Genomic DNA, 25,486 nt, shown 5'->3' with positions numbered 1-25,486 from the left:
GGCGCTCTGCTAAGGCAATTTCCAGAGGGATATCTGAAGAAGCCTTGGTAAAGTAGTCATCAAGAGTTTTGTTTAACAACCCTCCCTGCTTGTCGGACATGGTGAATGTTTCTGATCTGTTGATACGACACAAGGATTACATAAGCCCACACAAATCAACCAATGTTTATATTATGAAAAATAAAAATACCAGGGGGTAATGTCCAGTCCAGTTCTCCTCAGTTCTCTGAGGGCCTCAGAGGGCCCGCCCTTTGCCCGGGCTTCGCTCCGCGCTGTGCCCCGCGCGCGTCCCGCTAGGGCGTCTTCGTCCGTCTGGTTATACTGCTAGGGGGCGGGAAGAGGGCCAGCTGAGGCGAGTTTGATACCGCAACGCCCGCTGGTCCTCGCAGTCCCTATTCCTGCGCTGTTCCCTCGACGGTCACCTCTCAGTTCAGGCAATCCGGTGATGGCAAAGCCTCGAACGGCTCCCGCGCAGCGGGGGCCGTGAGTCGTGGGTCGCAAAGACGGCAAGAAAACACCCGGTGTCAGGAAGGCTGAAAAGTCACAATTAGCAGGCCTTTGACATAATGACATAGAACAGTGTCTTTTGGAAGAAAGTAATTATAATTGTAACTTTGAAGCCTTTTCTAAGATCTGTGCGATGCTTAATGTTCTTCTGAAGGGTAGGACTAGGTATCCTATTCCTGGGAAAAGGCACACATTGTTTGATAGCATTTCTTGTAGAGCCTAGTCTGATTTACATTTAGCTTTAAAGCGTATTCTTTGTAATGCAGCTGAGGTTGCATGGTATAGAAGGCAATATGAAATGGTTATTAAGTGATGAAAATAGCAAGTCCGGAGAAAGCTTGGAGTAAGTTATGTAGTGCTAATGTATCCAATGGTCAACATTATCATTTAAAGGGGATTCACGCTGCTTATTTTTAATCCTCTTAATGTGATATGGTTTTATACTCTCATCAACACCAATAGTTGGGTTGTCATATCAGTTACATATATGGTTCCAACTTAGTATCAATAGAGACAACAATTGTTGTGAGGGAGGGAGGGAGAGAAACATGTCTTTTGGTGTCCAGAATGTTATTAAAGCCATGGATAATAGCCCTTCCGGCACAGCGCTGGGTCTCCATGGAGTTCCTATGGATCTTTCTAAGAATAATACAATGCCACTATTAATGTATTGAACACAACTGGTAACTAAGGTTTACCTAAAACTTGGTCTGAGTCAATAATTAGCCTGAGATCTTTTTTTTTTAAAAAGGAGACAGCGAAGGCATGATATTCTACTAACAAAAAACACAAAGTGGAAAGAGGGTCTGCAGGGGAGAATAATTTACTGACCAAGATGCACCCTATCCCCTATTCTAACTTGTAAGAAACATAAAAAGGGGTGCTACTGGTCTGAATTAGACTAGAAAGTGCCTGCTTTCTCATGGGAGTGTGTGTATGGAAAGAGTAAGGAGAGAGAATAAGATCTTTCCAAAGGACGGCCATTTGGCAAGCAAACTGTATCGCAAACCTATGGCTAGGAACTCCCTACTTCAGTTTCACAGTCACCATCCACGGTCCCTTCGAGAGAACTTGCCCTTTGGCCAGTTTCTGAGGGTGCGCAGAAACTGTTCAGAGACTGTTGACTTCGAGGACTTATCTCGTGACCTGAGGACCAAACTGAGAGAACGTGACTATCCAAATGCCCTTATTCGCAGAGCACGTAAGAGGGCCTCTAACAACCATCGAGAGGCCTTACTTGCCCCTCCAGTTGTCAAACCTCCATTGGAAAATTTGACTTTTGTCACCACGTTCAGTACTGCCTCTACACAGGTGCAAAAGATAGTTCGCAAGAACTGGTGGATCTTAATTACTGCCGGAGTGGAAATTCCTCTTCCAATGTTTGCCTTCAAGAGGAGTCAAAACTTACACGATAGCCTAGTGCATACTAGACCTCGCTCTTCTCCTCAAGAGCTCACTTCCACTCTATGGAATCTTCCACCAGTTCAAGGACATCATCCATGTGGCGTATGCTCAGTGTACTCACAGACTGAAAAAACCTTAACTGTGGACATTGGCACAGAGCGCCCATGGATTTTAAAACACCACACCAATTGCAATAGCAAAAAAGTGATTTATCTGATCACATGTCCCTGCTCCCTTCGCTACATTGGTATGACCACCAGAAAGGTCAAACTCAGGATTAACGAACATAAGAGCACCATCAGGCGCAATGGACAAGCTACGCGCCTGACTAATCATTTCCTCACTATGAAACACACTGCCGATGAGTTGAAGTGGATAGTACTCGAGCAACCTTACATCCCCCAACACATCAGTGATATTTCCCATTATCTGTTTATCAAAGAACAGAAATGGATTTTCAGATTGAAGTGTGATATTGTGGGGCTGAACGATGAGATCCCTTGGGTCCAGATTTGATGACCGATTGGCCCTGTACCATTTTTGTGTTTTTCTGTGTGCTTCATCATCACAAGTCCACACAACCACAGTATTACTCATAAGATCTATTTAGTCTTTACCAACTCGTGATACAACCACACGAGCATCACCTCACTTCTACCCCTGCCCTTTTCTGTTCTAGAACTGGGCATTTGCTAACATCGGAAGTAGTGTGTGTTTTAACAGCCACTGGTTTGAGTATCACGGTTCTGGTGTGAATTCTACTCTATTTCACCTTTTTAAGACGGTCTTCTCATTCCTGGAGTTGTTTTTCATGACTACAAATGCAGCAGACTTCAGACGACTCTGCTGCCTGTTCAACTTCAATAAAGGGGACGAGTCAGGCACCGATTGGCTGTTTCGGGATCCAATAGCAAGACTCCTTATATCTCCACACTGTATCTAACCAATCGGGTGGCTATTTACACGTTTATGCCTTTCTCGACTGGTGCCCTCTCTGGTCCGCCATGTGAATTATAACGGCATAGTACATTCTTACGTCGTATCTAGGAATGGAAAAACCTTCAGTTACATGCTTTTTGTGGTCTGCATATATTCAATTTGAGTGTCCGATATTACCATTTGAGCTGCCGGTTAACAAAAGATTGCAGCAGAAATAGGGAGACTCTGCTTTTTTCCGATTTCGATTTGCAGGCGCAAGCGAGTCCCTGATTGGTTGGTTTCCGACCAAATGACCAGTTCGGTAAGTTGTCTGTACTTCAGCAAAACCTATCAGTGGCAAGCTTACACACCGTTACCCATTCTCTCTAAACGCTTCATTGCGGGCGTTCATGACTCCCTTACTGGTCTGCTTTTTTCGGCATGATGCATACGTTATGACCGCAGTTAAACATTGGAGGAACGGTAACTTCAAATTAGACGTTTCCTTTGTGGTCCGCATGTTTTGGATTTAAGCTGCTCACCTAGTCCGTCTTGCCATCTTCCCCTCTGCTCAGTAGGGGATTGGGGCAACGACGGACAGGTAAGTAGAGAGGCTCGTGGCTCACTACGAGAAGGCGGTTTGGGAGACTGCTTATCCCTAGCGGTGTTGATAGGGGTTTTACTCGATTCACCCAACGTCTCTTTTTGGTTTTTGATAGCCTGAACTTGTGCCCAACTAGCGCTTTGTTTGCTTTGCTGGAATATTGGTCTGTGTTAGAACAATTTCTTGCCTTGCATTCAGACTATACTTTTCCAACTAAGTTTCCTGCATCTTTACCACAAACAACAGTTGGTAGACTATGATGCAGGATCTAGTCTTTCCCTGGGGGTTACCTCGTGTTTATCCAGATATGTATAGTTGCCCCATGGCTATGTGGCAACCTTATACAGGCAACTATGCATACGTTTCTGTTTTTTTCACTTTCTAATTTAACTTTGTCCATCATTACTTGGCTAGGCTAGCTGAGTACCGCTTCCGTTTTTATGCCCATTTTTAACACAAGGAGATTCATATGAAGTGGAACCAATACCAGGAAAGTGACCCTAAAGGTATCTCTTGTTTCCCTTCCTTCAGAGCGGGGCCTCATTACCTGAGCGAGTGCCAGGCGAGGTGAGGCCACTCCCAAGTACATTTTGGGTGAGTGAATAAATAATAAAGCAATGAATGAGCAATGTCTCTTTGGCTGATATATGTCTTTCTCTCAAAATTGTTGCTTTCATATGTTATACTATGTGTCTGTATATACTGTTTCTTTCTAGGAGAGGTGATTCTACATCCATGACTTTCGAGGCTACCACTCATTATCCTGTCAGATGGTAGGTCATTCACGCATGTTATGTAGTTCTCACTTCACACACTTTTTATTATTGTTGCAGTAGTGCTGTTTTCATAGGTCCTGAAGAAAGCCATTTTTTGGCTGAAACATGTCGACCAGTTAACTTTGCATCTGGATAGCAGTATTTGCTGAAACACTATCCACACTCTGTTTTTAACCTTGTCATCATGGTGACCGCCAGAATAAAAATTTTAGGCACCATGTTAGTCAATTTTATATCACTATTCTATTAGCACACATTTTTTAAGCCCTGCAACTTCTTTTCTCTCAGCTCTCCACACCACTACTCTTTGGCTTTCCATCACTGGTGGATCCGTTACTAGAGTTTACTCCTGATAACAACAGTGAGCAACCTAGTGGATACCAGTCCATTCTTTAAAAATCCCAGATGATTAAGCTCCGCCAGTGGGTGGGCTGATGGGTTTTCTTATTCTCTCTCCTTACTCTTTCTATACACACTCCCATGAGAAAGCAGACACTTTCTAGTCTAATTCAGACCAGTAGCACCCCTTTATGATATTCTACTACCCTATTTCTCGAATTGACTCTTTTGTAAAATTAGCTGGTAGAGTCATCATGGAAAGATTACGCACTTGGCAGAAGAAACAAAGTTTTAGATGAGACTCAATAAAGAGTTAGAGAAGGGCTTCAGATGATTAAAGTGTGTCACAATGTATCTCTCTTAATTAAGAAATACACTGTTGACAGAGTTGGATCTTTACATTTAGCCTTCCTCAACATATACTCTGTATTTACTGTGTCAAAAGGGCCAAGCTTTGCTCCATCTTGTTGTTAAAGGGCATTGATGAAGGTACTATGCATTTTGTGCAGTATGCTCATTTGGATTTATTTGCCAGAGTATGATTTCGGGCCAGTGAGGAATGTTCAGGTAGTTTGGTATTATCCATAGGGCTTCAGCAATGTTTTGTTTTTGAACCTCTCTTCTTCTTACTCAATACTAATGGGTTGGCGAAACATTTGACTGATTTCATTCAGGATAGCCCCAAAAACTTCCAATCATGATATTCCAGTCCTCCCCTAGGCAGATGATGCTGTGTACTCATCAAGGACAGCAATTGATCTTCAGAGATTTTTGGAGCATTACGTCACATTTATGGAGGATCTAGATTTAAAAAATACGAATTTCTATAAAACCCATATTACAATGTTAAAACAGATCCTGGTCCAAAGAGTTTAGTGTTCAAAATCATAAAATAGGCAAAGGTAAGGCCTATAGTTCTATAATTATTTTGGTCTTACTTTTAACAACTTAGAAACATGGACAGAGTTATTAAAAATGACAAAACAACAAATATTATAGACCCAAACTGCGGTCAGTGATAAACAAATAAAGTGTTTAATTAGCATCCTCAATATCAGATGTATTTCGTAAGCTAGTTGTGGAGCAAGTATCTGGGCCTATGTTGATGTTAGCAGACTACAGGTAGTTGAAAACTATTTTTGTGAGAAGCTATTGGGGCTTGCTCAGTGTACTCCACATTTAGTTCAACCCCTGAACGTCTCTGGATTTCAGTTTTGTGAAATCTGGCAACTGATCTAAATCTAAAAGTTAATAAGGACCATTTGAAGCTTGATTGGTCTCTCAAAATCTCAAGGTTTAAATATGTACAAAAACTTTGTTTTGATTTGAGAAGGCCAAAAATGTTTACACATCCATAGACTCTTCAGCCCAAGATAAGACTTGGGCTAAAAAAAGAATGAGAATTATGTTTTACTCTGGACAGAGAAGATGATGAATTTTCCGAATCTTCAGTTAGGTCTTGTTTTGTAATTGAAAGCTAGATCAGACATGGAGCCCCCCTTCTCTTTCTTTTCTGCCCACTATGATCGATGGTTAATTTATTAACTAGATTCAGGATGGGCTCTATATATTTTCTTTTGTGATTCGCTTCAGGGTGGAAGGCATTTGATGCTTCCAATTGTTTGCCCTTATGGTTATTTTTCTGCTCTTCCCTAAATTTTATGAATCTAGTCATATAAAGTACTTAGGGGCTGATTAGGATGGCGGTCATAGGCACATCCGCGGTGCTGGCAGAAAATGTCCTTTTCCGCACTCCATTGGCGGTCCTTGCATCCGCCATATTACGATGGGCAAAGATAGCCCATTTTCCGTCCGCTGTGGAGTTTCGGGATCCGCCAGAAATTTCCTTCCCCAATGGTGGCGGACGGAGCCAATAGAGAGGGACCGATGTGCGGAAAGTGGTTACGACCGTCGGACGAATCACGATGCCTCAAACAGCCCATCACATCGCATCGGAGAATCCAGCCATTTGGGGACGGCAGAAGCACTACTGCAGGTAGCAAAAATCGAATCCTGGACACCTCCACGTGCTCCTAACCACTGGGCAAACCTCAGTTTTGAATCTTTCCACAGCAATTCCGACCATGCGGATGGATTTTCAGCTTTTCTGGACGGTCCCGGTGGTGTATCGTGGAATCCGACCGCCGCGGTAGGATGTTTCAGGCAGTGCATCCTAATCTGACCGCCTGTTTTGCAGCGGTACATGCCTATGGTAATTTTCCGCTACCACTGCGGTCAGAATGCTTTTCCAAACGCCATCGTAATCGACCCCTTAGTGAAATTGCTGAGAGTGTGCGACTTCTGTGGATGTAGGACAGCATTTATTTTCCTACAATTACTGGACAATCAACTTGTATGCTGTACTTTGAGCCACTTTTTAGCTTCTGTTGTTAAGTATAGGGGGTTGTCAACTTCAAATTATGATTGTGTGTGTTTTATTAATCTTTTCTGCTTTGTTTCATGGTTATTTTTGTAACTGAATATACATATTCCTAAGTCTGAGTGATTGTAGCTAATAGTAACTTCTGCTTTTCAGAGAGCCCCTAAGCTTTAAGGAAGCAATTGATAAAGAAAAGCACAGTATTTTTGTTGTTTATCAGCCACTCTGTTGGAAAGCAGGACACTTTCTACATCTAAACATATATTATGACCTGCAATGATTTCAATACACCACAATGCGACCTGGAAAGGCACTGGGAACCAGCATTTGTTTATTTTTCCTCAAGCAGACATTACCTGTACATCAGCAAAATCGTTTGAACTTTTAATATGAAGGCCAGTTGTTAAGCACCGATTATCACTCATTGCGAATGCCAGAATAATAAGACATTGTTTATCAGTCGTTTGTTCTGTTTAGTAAAAAATCAGGAAAAACAAAATTCCAAAAAATACTATCTTCTGCAATACATAATTTCAGGGTGAGTACCTACTGCCAGGCTCTATAGAGAATAATAGGTTTATTCCGAATAGTTGGACCAAATAGTTGGACTAATGGGTCCATACGATCTTAGATGCTCAAACGTTCATCGACTACATTAAAATACATACAAATATGCTGCAATTTAGTAGTCCTTCTGAATCAGGGCTTGATAACTGAACTAGACCAATATTACTGGTAGACATTGTGGAGTTGTTTTGCAGACAGAATTTAAGCTCCCTCCAAAGTTAACCAAATTCTACAAATGGTTTGTTGATATGCAAGATCGTTAGACTCTTGGGTATTTCTCTCTGTCTTGAGAAAGAGTTTCCCCAAATTCATGAAAGCAATTTGAATTTGAATTTTAATAAATTTATAAAGCGCGCTGTTACCGGGACGGTTTCCTGGCGCTAGGTAGCGGGGAACCAGAGGGAGTAGGGAACAAAACTAAACTGCTGGGGGGTTGGGAAACAGAAAAGTTTTGAGGAGTTTGCGGAATTCTACATATGAAGTAGAGGCTCTGAGGGCGTAAGGGAGGGAAGCAACCACCTATATGCTACACATGGGTGGTCATTTGCAACAAACATTGGTAAAGCCAGTACGTCTGGCATTGGATGCTAGTCTTTTGACTGTATCAGCGTTTATTTTGCCACTGGTTTTATAATGCAATATTGTGGGAGTTGGTGGATCCTCACCAATATTAGCCAATAAAACGTAGGAAAAAAGCAGACATATTGTTGGCTTTCAAAAAGCACACATTGCCATAATAGTCATTGGCACTTAAGGGGACTATTTTGTGTGTGGATGTGCTCCTTGTGAAAGAGCAGAATGATGTCACTAGCAGTAAACTAAGCCAATAGATGATGCCTGATCCCTTGCCATCATTGTATGTTTTAGTGAGTGGAAATAAAATATGAATGACACAACAACAACAGATCAATGGATGAAGATAGCTGTCTGAAATCCAAAATAATTGTATAATACATATAATTTAACTAAAATCAAGAGGTCTTGGCTAACACCAAACCTAAAAATAATGTAAAGTTTTACTCACCACAAGCATTTATTCAACCTGCCATGTGCCCGAAATTTCCTGAGGGCTTCAATTGCATAATGTTTTTAATATGTACCCTTCCTGAAGTGCATTGGGATAATTTTATAGCTAGACTTCTCACTGTAGCAACTATTCACCACTGGCATCTATTTGTCATTAGCAAGTCGCAAGTTAACATTGTGACAGGATTGATTCAAGCCATCATACTTTGGAAGTCAATAAATCGAGTACAAATAAATTGGATGACAGTTACATATCAACATTACTCTGAAAAACCCCTGTTAGCAAATGCTATTTTTTCTTCCCTATTGAATTTTTTAAAGCACCACAGGGACAACACTGCGGACTTCATGAAACATTCAGAAATTCATAGGGCATAATAAAAACCAAGGGTAATTAGAATTCTGCCAAAACTCAAGCGCCATAAATGTATGATATCCCTCTAGCATTGATGGTGTTGTCCTTCAAGTGGGAATACAGATGTCAATCCATAATTAAACCCAGGGCTTGGGGTATTAAATTCACAGCAGAGCCCCAACTCTCCCAACTCATAGCTCACCATCATCATACCCAAATTGTGGGCACAGAGCATTAGATTTGGAAACTAGAATATTTAGATGTATCATCTGTGAGTGTTGTCCAAACCTGCATTCCTAAAATTCATAAACTTCTTTGTTTGAAATTTCTGATTACAGTATAGTAAACAATTACACTTACTTTAGGTGAAGACACATGAAACAAGCAGGTTTCCGAGTGAGCTGATATAATGATTGGATGAAATGGGATTTAACAAATTGACAAAGAAGACAAACAATTTTTTGGAAGACTAGGTGAAGAGAATGAGAAAAGGAAGCTCTGCTGGTAGTACAGTAGTTAAAGTTACTTAGAGTCAAAATGGAGTTACTTCTGCATTTTATGTAGAGCAGTAGTTTATCCAGAAAACAGGTATTTTAAGAAGATGAACTAAAAGTGTTCTGCAAAGGAGACCTACCCATGCAGTTGTCATTGATAGTGATAGGTTCAAAGTTCAATCGCTGATTCATCTTCACATTCTGGTGCACTATTGTTTTTTATATAGCGTGAACGTGACACCAAGTTATCAGAGTGCTTTATGTGAGGAGCAATTGCGTTACAGACAGACATATTCATTTTTTAGGCACAGGGAGATTAAGTGATTTGCTTAGAATCACAGGAAATTGAGCATCCCTGCCGAGACTCGAACCAGGTTTCCCTGCATTGAGGCTAACCGCTCTAGCCATTTCCCGAAAACCAGGGAGACACAGCCCTCCTATGATGGTTTCAGGGTAGGAGTTATGATTCCATCTACCAGTGTTGGATTTGGTCTGCCACTGTGGAATTTAAAGCTTTTTACACTCTTAACTCCAAGAGTGAAGGAGTAGCTGTGAAGGAACATGCATGAGGAAAATGGAAGACCAACTCAATGAGCCACCTGTGGCAGACCTAATCTGCTTTCCTCTGGCAATCATTCCCAAGAAAGATGTGAAATTTCAAATGATATACAATTTCTTCATCCCTGTTGAGCTTCATTCAATGATGTCATCAACCTGAAACTATGGTCAGTTCATTATTATGGTTCTTTTGACCAGCCATAAATAGGTTGACCACGCTGTGGAAGTAGATATTAATGGTCAGATTAGATGTCGAGCATCCCCATAGATTGCTGGCTTTCATTTGTGTACTTTGAGGGGTTTACTTGTTTTCTTAAACTGAGACTGAACTTGCTATGGTCTGCAAACATAGAGCTTAATGTTCTGTTTCCATTTGCAAACCTGAGATGTGCAATTTACACTCCAACTAGTTTGAAAATGGGAATGAAATTGACGATGAGACCTATGTACCAGTGGCTTGTGGAACAAAAAAATCTTCATTTGCATAAGAGTCACAAAATGACCTGCCTTCAGAATAATAATAAGGTACGGCATAACCTGTGGCCCACTCTGACCGACTAAGAATACAGGGATGGTGGCCTGCAAGGGGCAGAAGGAGCCTCATTACCGACATAGCCCCATGGGGTGCAGCAGGCATGTTGATAGAGCGCGGGCTCACCTGCCCGTTTTACCATGCTCACCTGGGCCCATAAAAACATACACACTTTGAACAGGAAAACCTACGCTAAATTAGGATTTCATTTAACCTTTTAGGACCTATACCATTGACTTACCAATCCTAGTCACCAGTACCTATAGTCCTAAGGAATCAAGGGAGTTAGCATAATAGGTAGAAAATAAACATTTGCATTTATAAAATAACCACAGACTCGGGAAAGGTTTAAACACTTTATCTATGTAAATTCTGAAATGTCATAATCCATACCGATTCAAGTAAAGCTCGTTCAATTAGGAAGAAAATAATCAAAGCAAGATGATGTGAAAATATTACGAGACTTTCTCTAAGCATTGAAACATAGGAAGGGTAAGAAAAGGGAAACAGTACATTGACGTACCTACACTAATTTATATATACCTAGAATGGTGTGAAAACCAACCCTGGCCACGGGTAGGGATAAAGGACAGAACCACCGATAGTTAAGGTGCCAACAGGGCAGGACAGGTACAGACCAGAATCAGGACAAGTACGGACCAAATTGCATCAGGACAGGCCCATCGCAGGTCAGAACCGGCACCCACAGCTAAAGTGTACCACCAGCGCCACACCCTCTCTGCAACTAATGGTCAGACCCCGATTGGGTTATCAAACTCCTTCCCAGAACCCCGATTGGGTTATCGAATCTTCTGACAGAGTGCTTCACCAGCACCTCTGCTCTCAATCACCTATTGAGTACGTTGGGTCAGTGACAGGTCAGCTATTCTGAAAAGTCGGACAATCTAACTAGCTAAGCCTACCTTAGATATACCATTTTCCAGGGTAGTGTACCACCCCCAATGTTGCAAGTTCATGTATTCCCTCAATTTGATTGGTCAAAAGCGAGGAGAGGTCATCACAACATACCAGTTATGAGGTCACTTCATTCATATATTCAAATTAATGTTCCCTCCCATGATTTTATTTTTCCCATGCACTTTTATTCCTCCCAACAATGGATGTTTCAATAACAAATACAATGTATACGAAGATTGGTAAGTTGTCTTCCTTTTGAGGGCAAAATTTCATTTTCCCAGGCTCATTGCAGGCAAGACAGTCACTGGCACGGTTTCAATGCCATGGCTTGTGGACTCGAGGGAATTCAGCACATGCGTGTTGAGAGTCTCAAAATGGAGTTCAGCAATGACACATCAGGCCCAAATACAGGCTAGTAACAAAGTCAAAGAGAAACAATTTTAGAACAAAGAATAAATGAATGCACTGTATACCACTTATCTCTACTCTATTCCCCTTACTTTATTTTAACTATATCGGTAATGATTTAGGAAGAGCCAACAGGGTTTAGTACGAGCAGTAGTTCAAGCATCAGCATGTGAAACATAGAGCAGCCATCTTTAGTTCTAGTGCGCAGAAGCAAAGATTTCCCACCAAAGCAGGGAATACGTAATGTCACGTGAGTGTGACAGACGCATGCGCAGTAAAGATCCCACATTGCGACGGCCATATTAGATCACTCGAGTTACTGTTAGTAAAAACACATAGGAAAGCTTCCCCTAGATACTAGAAAGGTGGTGTGGTGCATTATTAGTAATACGAAACATGTTTATTAATGCATTATGTGTTATCTCGAGAGGATTGAATCCAAGCAAGTCTCTTTACGTGCGAAACCTTGCTCCATCAATGTGCATCCGTTTTCTGTGCCTCTGGGGCACTGTTGTACTCAGAAGGAGTTGCAGAGACTTGTGCGGCCCTTTGTTTAATGCTGATAGTGCAGGTGCACATATAGTACTGGTGCTAACCTAATGGTGTTCCCTTATTTACATGGAGGCTTGGCCCCATGCAATTGAGGAAAACACTTTGGCTCTGCGTCTGCATTGCATTATGGATGCAGGTAAAAAGTCTGTCAGGGAGGGCACTGAACTGTGTGCCCCAAAAATGTGGTGCATAGTCAATGGGCTCCTTGATGGTAAAGAGGGCAAAGGGGGTTCCATGTACCCCCAAGACATCCCCCTGCAGGAGGGTGTATTCACTCACTCCACTCATATGTAGAGCAGTCTCTGCCCCCTATGAAGTGCAGGTAGGTGCTGCCAGCACAATGCAAGACAGAGCGACTGCTTCAAGCAGCCGGTCCAGCTTCCACTAATGCACTGCCGCTGGAGCAAGTGAAAGTTTACAGCTGCCATGGGGCAGATCATTCATGGTAATAAAGTGCACTACTCAGGTCTGTGACAGATGCACTTTAATAAAGGTGTGCCATGGTGCAGAACTGGGCAGTGTACCCATATCCTAACCTGGTCTCAGATGTACATCCTACCATTTGCATTCACAAATAGGAAATATTCTTTTTTTTAAAACAGCCCATGTTAATTAAAGGGACTGATGTTACTTTTAAAGAAATTGAAATGTTTCCTGTTTGTAACTCTTTTGTATCACTTCCCTAGACTATTACAAACTCCCCCCGAGGCTGCCAATCCCATTTCCAATGCACAATTAACCGCAGAGTGAGAGCTTTGACTTTGTGAATCTGTTCACACCCCAACTCAGAGTTTTGTAATGGATCAGTGGTTTGGGACTGCAGTTGCCATTGCAAAACTACTGATACATTCTGTTACATATCCCAAACAGGAGGGTCATGACTGTTTCCCGCTGTCTCCTATTTGTGATTCATAATGATTATCCAAAGCCCTTCTATGAGTCGGAAATCATTTTCCCACTCATATAAAAGGATCTGACAAATATAAAAACAAATGTGCTTTGCAGCTGCAAAGCCTGTGATTTGCTAGAATACAGAGTTTGTGTTTGCAAAATACCTTTTTAATGTGTGTAAGTGAGGGCTATAGTCTACCAATTGGAGATGTTTTTGTGCTTGAGAGCAGCCTACTCGAATCAGCATTGTAACAGTTTTCAGAGATTTTTTACCTGGTTGGTTGTCTAGGTCTGCCCCTTGGAAGGGCTAAGACTAAAGACACCCCCATGATCCTGCCTTAAAGATTGAATAGGACCCTGTTTCTGATCTTGGTAGACTCCAGACAGCCAATGTAACTAGGTTTGACATCTCACATAAGATTTACTTGGACTCCAAAAAGTGTCACAGAATGAAGTGCAGGTACTATTGGGAGAATGCACTTTGCAGAGTGTTATGCCAATGTGTCAAGTATTCTGCACGAGCATTATTAGGGTAACACCATGTTTGCATTTTTAGCAAACCTTCACAGCACATAATATGGCTTCTTCATCCTAGCTCAGCCTAACTTAATTTACATACTGATGCAATTGTGAGAATTGTTTTAAGGGCCATATTCGGGAGATAGTTGGTGCGTGGAGCTTTAGCTAGATGCCTGGGCGGTATTTCGTTTGACTAGTACTGTCTTTTACATAGAATTGGTTCTCATTCGGTTGGCAATGAAAGACTAGAGTGTTCGTATGATAATAGAGTGGATTTCTTTCATGACAGTTACGGCAGCAACCATTGTTCAAGGGGCAATGTGTCCATTGGTAATGTGGATAATTAGGGAGCTAAGTTAAGTCAGGCTTTTATATCTCCAGTAAAAAAATAGATAACAAAGTAAAATCTCTATTGATAGGAGGGAGAACTCTTGGATTGCCTAAGTAAAGGTGCTTTGTTGGTTCTTAAGTTATTGTTGACTGATACCTAGGTTGACCATTAGTTGACTCTCCATGCTATCAAGCAGTTCAGTTGCTCTTATACTGCTACTTTCATAGTTCAACAACTTTACTTGCTAATACCAGGTACATTTTTACTCACACTGTGCCTGGTAATGCATCTTCTGATTCTAATCATAAAACTTGATTTGGGTTACACGTGGTTACATTCCCAACACCTGTGAGCATCTTCATCTTTAATTAAGAATTACCTTGTTCACTATCCCCCTACCTTGGGACTAGTGTCTTTTTATAGTTCTCAGATTATAAAAACAATGGTTGGTTATTACTTTTCATTGTTGGTGCCCTTTGGAATCATCTTCCATTTTAACTCCAATTTACTCACGAAATTCTTTACTTGATAGAACTTAAAACTTGGCTGTGCTAAAATTCCTGACTCACTGTTGCATTACCTTTGCTTAACAGCAGAAATCCTATGGTGTTTGAACACTCTATCAATAGATTTAAAATAAGGTAACATTGAAGAGGTGCTGGATCTGCCACACTGGGAGAGACAAATTGACATATATAAAGTATTATACGATTTATAGTATTTTTTTAGCCCTCACCATGGCTTCTACAATAACAGAAACAACTGCTTGGGGGAGAAATCTATGCTAACACCATGTCTGAGGCAGACGACGGAGTTTCTGCTTGAATATGTGGCAATGGAAATATTCTCCTGAAAAGTGGGTACGTTATAATTATTCACTTTGCAGTCTTTCTAACATGCTTTTTTTATCCTAACATGTTAGAGACACGTTGTACCCTATCAGCAAAAGACATCAATTATTTTTATACCAGTTGTTTACAGTTACAACACAGACAAGTATAGTGATGGCCTGATCACCTTAGACTGGGAAGACACTCATCTAATATTTCTAGCAAAATCTCCTTCCCTTGTTGAACAACCCAATGATGGAACAAGAGGATGTCGAGCTAGTGCATTTCCATTATTTATTGCCCTCATAAAATGCTGATTAAGATGTTAGTGTCTCTACTTTGTCTCTATGAATCTGATAAACATTCCTCAAGCTACGTTTTTAAGGACAAATTGCCACCCCAATGAGAAAGAAAATGCAACCCTTAAATGTAACACGCTATGCTTAAAGACTGAGCAGCTTAGCATTGAGTAATACTACAATAGTACTACTAAAGTAATACAAAATGCTAATCATAAATCTACTAGTGTTAATCTCCACCTCTACCTTGCCTACCTTTTTTGTGCAGAGATCCAAACACATGTAAGTTTACTACTTAGGGGCCGATTCCGATCTAGCACGGAATGGCTCCGAATGTGATCCGGCTGGGAAAAGTACGAGCCGGACGCGTGTTTTCCGACCGACTCGTACAACTGTATGAGCGAGTAAGTATGAAGTGGGAAACGTGAAATCGCCGACCAAGATGTTTCCTGGTCCGGATTGCTCCGTACATGTCAGCCGTAAGCGAACCGTGCCGAGCAATAGAGGCCTTTTCCGACCGAGCCAGTACAATGCACAATTCGGACAGCTGGAGTTTCCAACTTTTAAAAGCTACGGGAAGCGGACTTTGGGGGTCCGCACCGGACCCCCTTCACTGTAACCTTTTGAGTTGGTACATTTGGAAGGCAACAACCTAGGCAACTAATGTCTAGAACACATTTTTCCCGTCAGCCTTTTGAGTTGGTCACAGAGTGGGACCCAAGGATCCCCCCAACATGTGCATTTACGGTGCAGGTGGCACAGACGCGTCCCCACTACAGGTGGAACCCTTTTGCGCGACGTACCTTTTTCGTCAATGGGAGCCTATGTACGCATCATACAACAGGCTCCCATTGACTTTAATGGGGCCCTGAGCGACTTGTGTCCGTAAGCGCATGTTTGCCTCATACTCAGGCGCTTGGAGCCCCGGAGTACAAGTCTGTTGGAAAGCACTCTGGATACGACTTGGACAGAGGACTTTCCCAACGAGATCGGAATCGGCCCCTTAGTAGTAAATGTGTGTGGGACAAGGGGGAGTTGATGGAAGAAGGGGCCTTATTACTACTAAATGGGAGGGGTTTAAGGAAGGGTAGGGAGAAGTTTAGGGAGGGATGTGCGCCCACCATCAAAAGAATGAGCCTACTAATATTCAAAAATTGTTCTTCTAAAGTTATAAAGTTACTATAACCAAAAATGGACCCAAACAGCAGTAGATTACTCTAACCATGAGCTGGGGTTATTCTAGCTCCACACATGCTATGTTGTGTGTATTTGTAAAGCTCACTATCACCCGAGAGAGCATTCTGGCACTGAGCAGTTGTGTGTGCCTAGGCCTGCCTATAGTAGGTAGGATGATTGAAAAGCCAGGCCTTCAGCTTCTTCTGGAATTCAAGAAGAGAGCAGGACGCTCTGATGTAGAGTGGGAGGCCACTAAATGCTTTGGAAGTGATAACTGTCCTCCTGTTCTGTTCTGTTCTGGTTCTGTGTATGTGCAGAATGTGTGCAAGTAGGAGTTCTGAAGAGCAAATGTGTATGGGTAGTTGGTGGAAAGCGATGTGACTGTACAGGTAGGTAGGGCCTAATTTGTGTAGTGCCTTAAGTGTGTGTGTGTAAGGGGTTCGAAATTATCATGTTTGTTTATCAGGAGCTAGTGGAATTCCTTGAGCGCAGTGTGTTCTGTGTGGGAGGTTGAGGATGAGTCAGTTTGTGGTCTTCTTGTGAGGTGCTTGGTGATCCCCTCATAGGGGTATTCCCGTAGACCAACTTGCTGGTGACTAGTGACAGTTTTTCTATCAGAGCCCCTCACACCACGTTATATAAATTGTTCATGACCTACAGATGAAATCTGACTACAAATTGAACTGTATCTGCTGCGCCCTGACGAAGGAACTGTTGGCAAAGGTTCCACTCCGAAACGCGCTGTTTTCTGTCTTGACCTCAAAAGGTCTCGGGCAGCTGCATTCTGGATTCGCTGCAAACGGGTCACTTCTGCCTTGTTAACGCCTAACAGGATTGAGTTAGCATAGTCCAGTCTGGACAAAATAGCTGTCTGGACTATAAACTGGTGGGTAGATGAATTAAAAAAACAGCATGGGCTTAAGTCCCTGGAGGAGTCCAAAGCAGGTGTCTGCAACCTTCTTAGTATGTTCCTGAAACCCAAGAGTGGAGTCAAGCCAAACCCCAAGATTTTTTACCACCAACTTAGGGGAGGGGGCGTTGCCCAAGGTCGCAGGTCACCATTGTGCACTTTCGAGCCCCTTATCTCCCCCCACCAACAGCACCTCTGACTTATTGGGGTTGAGCTGAATGCAATTGGTGGTCATCCACGATTGACAACCGCTAGGCCACTCCCAAATTTGGAGGCGCCCCGCGTAGGATCATCGGAGAGAGCCCCCACCAACTGTGTATCGTCTGCATACGAGATGATGGTGAAGCCATGGTCCCTCGCCACCGCAGCTAGAGGTTGAACGTACCGGTTGAAAAGTATGGGCTCAAAGCCGAGCCCTGGCATGCCCCCTGCCTGATTGATTGAGAACAGGAGAGAAAGGGGGGGGGGCAGTTACTTAGAATGTTCTGTAAGACAGAAAAGATCTAAACCAGTCCAAGGAGAGACCTACCACCCCAGCCTCCTCTAGGCGATGTAAAAGGATCCGGTGAGAGACCGTATCAAAAGCGACGCTTAGATCGAGCAATATCAGGGCCGCGGTATGTCCCTCATCCAGAATGGTTTGCAGATGTTCGGTCACAGCTAAGAGCGTGGTCTCAGTGCTGTGACCAGGTGGAAGCCATTCTGGGACGATCGAAAACGCGGGTGTTATTCAGAAAGCCCGAGAGGATGTTGTTGGTGTGGGCCTCAGCAACTTTAGCAACCCATTGCAGTAGAGATATGGGCCGAAAGTTTTCCAGTTTAGTTGGGTCCAGTGAGGGTTTTTTCAGCAGGGGGACCACCCTTGCTTGCTTCTATAGCAGAGGCACAACTGCAGTGGTGAAAGAGGAGTTAATTGCCTGTCAAAATTGCATAAGGAGTACAGGTAGGGAGTCCATAAATTGAGCAGGTCTCAGAGGATCCACAGGGGAGCCAGATTTGACTTTCTTGCTCAGCATGAGAAACTCATCCTGGGAAATAGGAGGGATAGCTGCCAAAGTGAGAGTGGGGAGAGGACCATGCGATGCGGCGGGAACAATAGGGCAAATAGGGAAAGACTTATAGATGGCTTCCACCTTCTTAACAAAGAAGGTGGCCTAGTCCTCGCATTGCTGCCCAGACGTGATCACAGGGGTGGAGGGGTCTTTCCTATTTTTGAGATCGTTAAGTATTTTAAAAATACGTTTGGCAGGGTTCTTACTAGACTTGATCTCATTAGAGAAGTAAGCCGCTTGTGCCGAATGCATGGCCTTGTGATAGCACTTGATCGCATCCTAATAGGACTTCTTAGCCCCAAGGTCATAGTCCCTTCTCCAGACCCGTTCCAATTTTTTACAAGTACTACGCAAGATGGCCAGGGAATCGTTGAACCATGGATTAGAATTTGAGCAGCAGCCCTTGGACCATTTAGCTGGAATGAGAGTGTCTAGGGCATGTAGGATCCAGTCACAGAGTGATTTGTACGCCAAATCCGCATCTTAAGCTGGAATAGGGGGACAGCGTGCCAGAATGGCATGCAAGTCCTCCTGTTTAAGTTTATGCCAGCATCGTCTAAACGAGGCCTTAGGATCAGCTCTATGCACTGGCTCTGACAATGGAAAGGAGATGGAGACCATAAAATGGTCAGACCAACACACCGGGCTAGGTGTCTTGACCAAAAGAGAAGGGATGTTAGAAAAGACAGGGTAAAGCAAGTGTCCGGCAATGTGGGTAGGGCCCACCACAAGCTGGCTTAATTGGCAAGCGGAATAATCAGTAAGCACCTCCTGATTTTAGGATCAGAGGGACGGTTGAAGTGCAGATTTAAATCACCAATGATACTAAAGTTGGTGGCTGTCAGCGCCAGGGAACCAGCGGCCTCAATGATAGCAGATTTAACATGTGTTTTGAAATGTGGTTAAAGATTTAAAACTTTCCCCGAGTCTGTGGTTATTTACATCAGATAAAAGAATAAGACAGCTTATGACATTTTCGCTATCAACTAGTTCAACTAAAGGTCCATCGGCCAGAGGAAATAACTTTTTGATCAGTGAAAGGTTAGTTAGGAGTAATGAATAACTACTCTTGAAAACTGTTGGGAAAAATTATAGACTTTGACTCCAGCGGTTTACTCAACCAAGTGTGTGTGTGTGTGTGTTTATGGGTCTAGGTGAGTATACGATAGTGGAGTATCTTTGGTTGGTATACTGCTGGATCCGTTTTCAGATAGCAGAGCTATGGTTATTATTGACTAGTTTGGTGATAATTATTGATTTTTAATTATTGATTATTGATTTATGTTTAACAAAAAGAGTTAGCGTCTTGTTTTATGTTGTCTGGAAAATCCTGGGGAAATGAATAGCGGGTGGTGACATAAGCCGCTCTGCAGTGAGGTTACTCGCCTGTTGGAATAGTACTGAGAAGCTACGCAGGGCTGGCAGTATTAAAACTAGGTACTATTTGATATAAAAGTCGAGTGTGAGTGACAGCAGAAGGTTCGCTGGTGAAACTTTGGTCTTATTTCCTAGTAGGGTAACACTGAAGGAGTGACAGGTTCTCCTGAGCTTGAATGAAGAGTAAACAGGGTTTTTTTTACTCGCAGTAAGATAAGGAGCAATTGTGAGACTCCAGAATAAATCGAAAAATCTATCCTTTGTTTTAGTTGAATAGGCAGAATAGCGAATGTTTTTATGTTGTTACTAATGGATTTTATTTTTAAGAAAAGTAAAGAAATATGTTTTTGTGCTACCTTGTGAAGGGATGGTCAGTCGCCGGAGTTTTGCTGACGTCACAGGGAGCCGCGCTGGGATTGGTTGAAACAGCGAGCATGAGACAGAAGCAGATTGTAAAGGAGGGGTCAGTAGTAAGGAGCAAAACCAGGTGGAACATGTAGAATGAAAGGTATAATTGAGATAGCTTTTGTTAGTTAGGCGAAGAAGATGGAGATTTGCTGAATGCTGAAGAGATTCGGGAGTCCAGATGCTGTGAGCGGGAGATGCTGATGCTGGGAGAGATGCTGATGAAGAATCGAATGCAGCGCCTTCTATCCTAAATTAATTAGGATTAGACAGAAGATCGTGGAAGAATGTAGAGGAGGAAGAGAGTGTTAGAGAGTGGTGTGACACAGTCGTCTATATTTCAAAGAGGTCATCTATCCTGTCCTGATTCCTGTCCTTGTCGCCTGATCTATCCTGTGGAACCCTTACCAGCCCTTTGTCAGAGGTTGGTCTTCACACCATTCTTGGTAACTATAATGTTATGCTATTTGCAGATGTTCTTTTCTCTATGTCCTCTCCCTTGCTGAGCGCTGATCATTGCATGAGTCTAAAGTATATGTTTGATGATTTAATTGAATTTTCTCTCCTAAGAATGACGGTGACTGCACTGTGTATCTGAGATAGTTCATAATTATTTTAAAATTTAGATGAAGATTTAAATCTTTCCAGAGTCTGAGGTTATTTACATTGGATAAAAGAAAAGTTAGCTTATGTAATTTTCACCATGAACTAGTTCAACTAATGGCCCATCGACCATAGGGAAGAAGTTTTTGATCAATGAAAGGTTAGTTAGGAGTATTGAATAACTAATCTTGAAAACTGTAGGGAAAAATTATAAACTTTGACTCCAGCGGTTTACTCAACTAAGTGTGTGTGTGTTTATGGGCCCAGGTACAGTAGCCCACTGGATCAGCCGAACCACCACAGCTTGCTTCTATTAACGAGTACTTGATCCGAGGCCAGTGAGCAGTTAATCAGTTAACCTAAAACTGGATGGACCGCCTCCACATCTCTTTCAAAATTTGATGGGCTGCTGGGTCCAGCAGCGAGCCTAACTTCACAGAAGCAGATAACCTGAAATTCAGTAGCCCAACGCTGTTCTCTGCACAGTTGAACCAGTCACTCATTCATGAGGCATATCTCACTTTTACAGGAAAGGAGTCCTATAACTTTGCTACCTTTTCCAAAAAAGAACTGGGCAAGGACAATACATCCCTCCTCTGAGGGTGCAGTAGAGGCTGAAACTGGAGCTAGTGATAAAAATGACTTCACAACAGCAAATATTTCATGGGTAGAGCATTGGGCTTTTTTTTTAATCAGTGTAGAAGTCACAAAGAGTTTATCAGTGTTTTGGGACCCCTTTAAACCCCCTATTTGCATATAGGTTGGAATTACAAGTTAGGTGGCATTATCTCCCTCCAGTAATTATCATGAGCGTTAAGTATCTCACCCTTTATTAAATTTCATCAGGTCAAATTGGAATTTAACAGAGCAAAAGTGTATGGTATTTATGGTGCCATTGATGGAGCAAGGTTTCATAAAGAGACTTGCTTGGATGCAATCCTCTTAAATAAAATGTAATACTGTAATTAACATGTTCGTGAATACTAATAATTGCATTACATTTCTTTTTACACAATCTAGGGTAAGCTTGGCTGTGTGTTTTACTAATAAGTAACCCAAGTGTCTAAATATGGCTGCCGAAAACGCGGGAATATTCTGTGGATGCGTCTACTGCAACTACGTAGTATGACGTCTTTCGCTTGGTGGGAAATCTTTGCTGCTGCGCAGTAGCTAATAAGATGGCCTCTTGAAACTCACATGCTAATGCACATGCTATGCTTAAGCTAAATCTCGCACGTTTTACTAAATTGATAATACAATAGTTAAAATAAATTCAAGGGATTAGAGTAGGAATAAGTGGTATACAGTGCATTCATTCATTTCCATATTCTAACATGTTTTTCTTTAACTTTATTATTAGTTTGTATATGTGCCTAGAGAGTGGCAGAAATCACCATCCCGCATGGTTAATGTGCAAGTGCATCAGACTCTGTCAGAATCCATGATGTGACATTGAAACCCAGCCAAGGACGCTCTAGCAAAGAAGTGCTTGGGAACATCACCTTTTGACCCAAAGAAGGGAAGGAGAAGAAGTAAAATTTGTTATACAATGTAAACAAAATTAATATGAAATGCGGTTGGGAATAAAGCATGGGAAAGTAAAATTAAGGGGAGGGAATATTGAGGAATGAACTAAAGAAATGACATTACATTAGTATGGTGTGATGACCTCTCCCCATTCCATTGTCCAATCAGAAGTAGGGTATTCACAAACATTGGAGGGTGGTACATACAGTTAGAACAGTATAACTAAGGTAGGCTCAGTCAGTTAGATGTCAGACTTGTTACCGACCTGTCACAGACCCATCACTGAAGCAGGTGACCGCGGATGCCATGGAGGTCAGACACGCTGCTTGAGCACTCTGAAAGAAGAATCGAGAGAGAAGAGACTGAGAGAGAGAAGCGTCTGACATATTGCTGAAGGAGAATCTGTCCTTCCAGAAGGGGAAAGAATCGAAGAGAGTAGTACCAGAGAGGGGTTCGACGCTGGTGTTGCACATAGAAGAGATCACCTATCCTGTCTTGAACCTGTCCTGAACTGTCGGCTCCTGACTACTCGGGAGTCCCTTTCCCAGCTCCTTGGCCAGGGGTTGGTCCTCACACCATTCAAGGTATATATAATTCTGTGTGGTATGTCCTTGTACCGTTTCTCTTTTCCACCCTTCCTAGGTACCAACGTCATGAGATTTTACTAAATCTCTGTGATTTACTTTTGAAATTTTTTATCAACCCCTTCAATGCGGTGTGATTTTCACAGTGGTGTGGGGGCAGGGCCAGACTGGAAACAGAAACGGCCCTGGCAAACTGCTCAGCCTGCCCCCCCCCCCCCCCCCGGAGCCGGTTTCGGACGATTTTGTTATGGGGGCCGATATTGCCGACCCCCCGTACAAAAACGGCCTCCCAGGGGCCCAAAACCAGCCCCCACCCTAGCGGCCTGCCTGGAAATCGCCCAGTGCCCACTATGGCCAGTCCGGCCCTCTGCAGGAGGTGGTGATTGTGGCGCCGTGGTGCTCACGACGGCTCCCGGCTGTCATAAATCACGGTAGGCGTGTGCTCCTGACGGCCGGGAGCCGTCAGAACAACTCCCACTGATTAATTCGCCTGCACAGGTGGGGAATTAATACCGCCTGGGAGGAGCGGCAACATTCTGACGGCTCCCGGCCGTCATGAGAACACGCCTACCAAGACTCATGACGGCCGGGAGCCGTCATGAGCACCTAAGTGGTTAAAGAAATTGGTGTATGACATGTATTGGTATGTGACTCCTTAGTATCTGACTCACAAAAATATTGCATAGATAAAGCTTTTAAAACTCTCTTGAGTCTGTGGTTATTCAAAGGAAATGAAGGTAAATGTCATTTCTACCTATTCTACTAAAAACCTGATCTATTGACCAGAGGAAATTAAGAACCAAGGTGATAAGGGTTGGTAAGAATTGGTGTAAAGGTAAATTTATCACAAGGATAATGTAAAATCCTGATCACAGCTGTGATTATCGGCTTATGTATGAATGTTTATGGGCCCAGGTGAGTATGGTAGTTTTATGAGTAACCCAAGCTGGTAATCTCGCTGCATCACCATATGGATTTTCCTGGGATAAGCACCCACGTCTGCCTGTTATTCACTAGAAACTCGAAATAAGTGCTATTTTTCACACCCAATAAATAATGTACCCTAGGATATCGTTCATCTGCTGTTACGAAAAGGACCCAGACACCGACAAACCCTGAATCAGGGCCTTATTCAGGGTGAAAAAAATTATTGTGAATCAGGCCTTAAGGAAAAGGTTCCGAAGGCATTTTAATTACTAACCTCACAATTATGAAAGAATGAGGTGGTATGGCAGGATTTGGAACCTGTAACTTCAAATCACAAGAACACACTTGAGCGGGACGTAATTAAATACCTCAATGTGCTATTCTTCAAGGAATATAGCACTTTTAAAATTTCACGATTGATCCTGTGCACCATAAAATAAACTGATCTTGTGCACCTACAAAAAAAAATGTGTTTTCTTTCAAATGTTCACATATGAGAAGATTGTCTCTTGAATAACAGATAAATTAGTGTGGCACTGGTAAAAGGCAAAACGGGATTTCGGAAATAATACGCTTTGAAAAAAATGAAGAACTAAAGAAGAGATTGCAGTAGAATTCAATTCAAAATTATTCTCAGCGTGAACTCAGCAGCATTTAGCCGACATGAATGCAGATGTCAGCAGACTGACATGGAATCATCTATTTTACACCGTGCCTGTAGTTTCCTAACAGTTTAGTATTTCTAAAAAAGGGACAATTAAACAATTGCACTCTTTGCTAATTAATGACAATACGGTAAAAGCATCTCTCCATTGTTCCGTGTAATTCTTCATTTCGAGCAGTTTAACAGGCCCTTTGTGCGGTGCATCGCTGCCGTTTACACAAAGCTGTCAGTCTATTGTTCCTCCTATCACCCTTCAATTTCATAAATCAGAGGTGTTAATCCCTTAATGTGTTTTCCGGGAGTTTACACTGTATGCAAAATGTTAATCTGTCCCCCTAAACAATGCCTGTTTACATAGGTCCCATCCTTAGTTTGCTTGATGTAAAGATGGCTCCTTGGTTTGTGGATTTAGCATTGTTTACCTCCCACATCTTGAGGCCGCCTGGGTGTGTTCGCGTTAATTAAAATGTGAAACTTTATCTGGTAATAGGAGCCCCTTCTTAAAACCAGCAACAATTCTCTGCATTGCTTATCTTTCAAACGTTAACGAAAGGGCCTTCTTGTTCGATGTGTGCCGTTTTGGAGTACTACCTATATATAATTACAGAAATGTAGTGGTTCATTTGAGCAGGTGATTCCAAGGGGGCACTAATCTTTTTTGCTCATCAGACTTTTATTTATTTATTATAGAGTTTTGTATAGCGCGAACAAGACCCGTAGGTATCAGAGCGCTTTACATTAAGAGGTAGGTTAAAGATTAACATATATAATAAACAATTAAAAAAAAAAACCAGATATGAGGTAGATAATTATATGGCTTTAAGGAGGTGAGTATATATATATATTCACATTAACATGAGGTAGCAATAAGGATACAGCTTGGTCTCAAGGTGTAACGCCAGTTCAGAATCATCGTTCAGCCTTTATCTTTATTCACGTCGGTGACTTTCCCTTCTACTGACGTTGATGTTCTGTATTAGGGCATCTATAGATCATATCGGTGATCAGTAGTCTTCCCTATGTAAGGAACTTACTCATCAGGAGGTTCTTCAC

This window comes from Lissotriton helveticus, chromosome 12, assembly GCF_964261635.1.
Source record: "Lissotriton helveticus chromosome 12, aLisHel1.1, whole genome shotgun sequence".
Lineage (NCBI taxonomy): Eukaryota > Metazoa > Chordata > Amphibia > Caudata > Salamandridae > Lissotriton > Lissotriton helveticus.
This window is presented reverse-complemented; position numbering follows the sequence as displayed.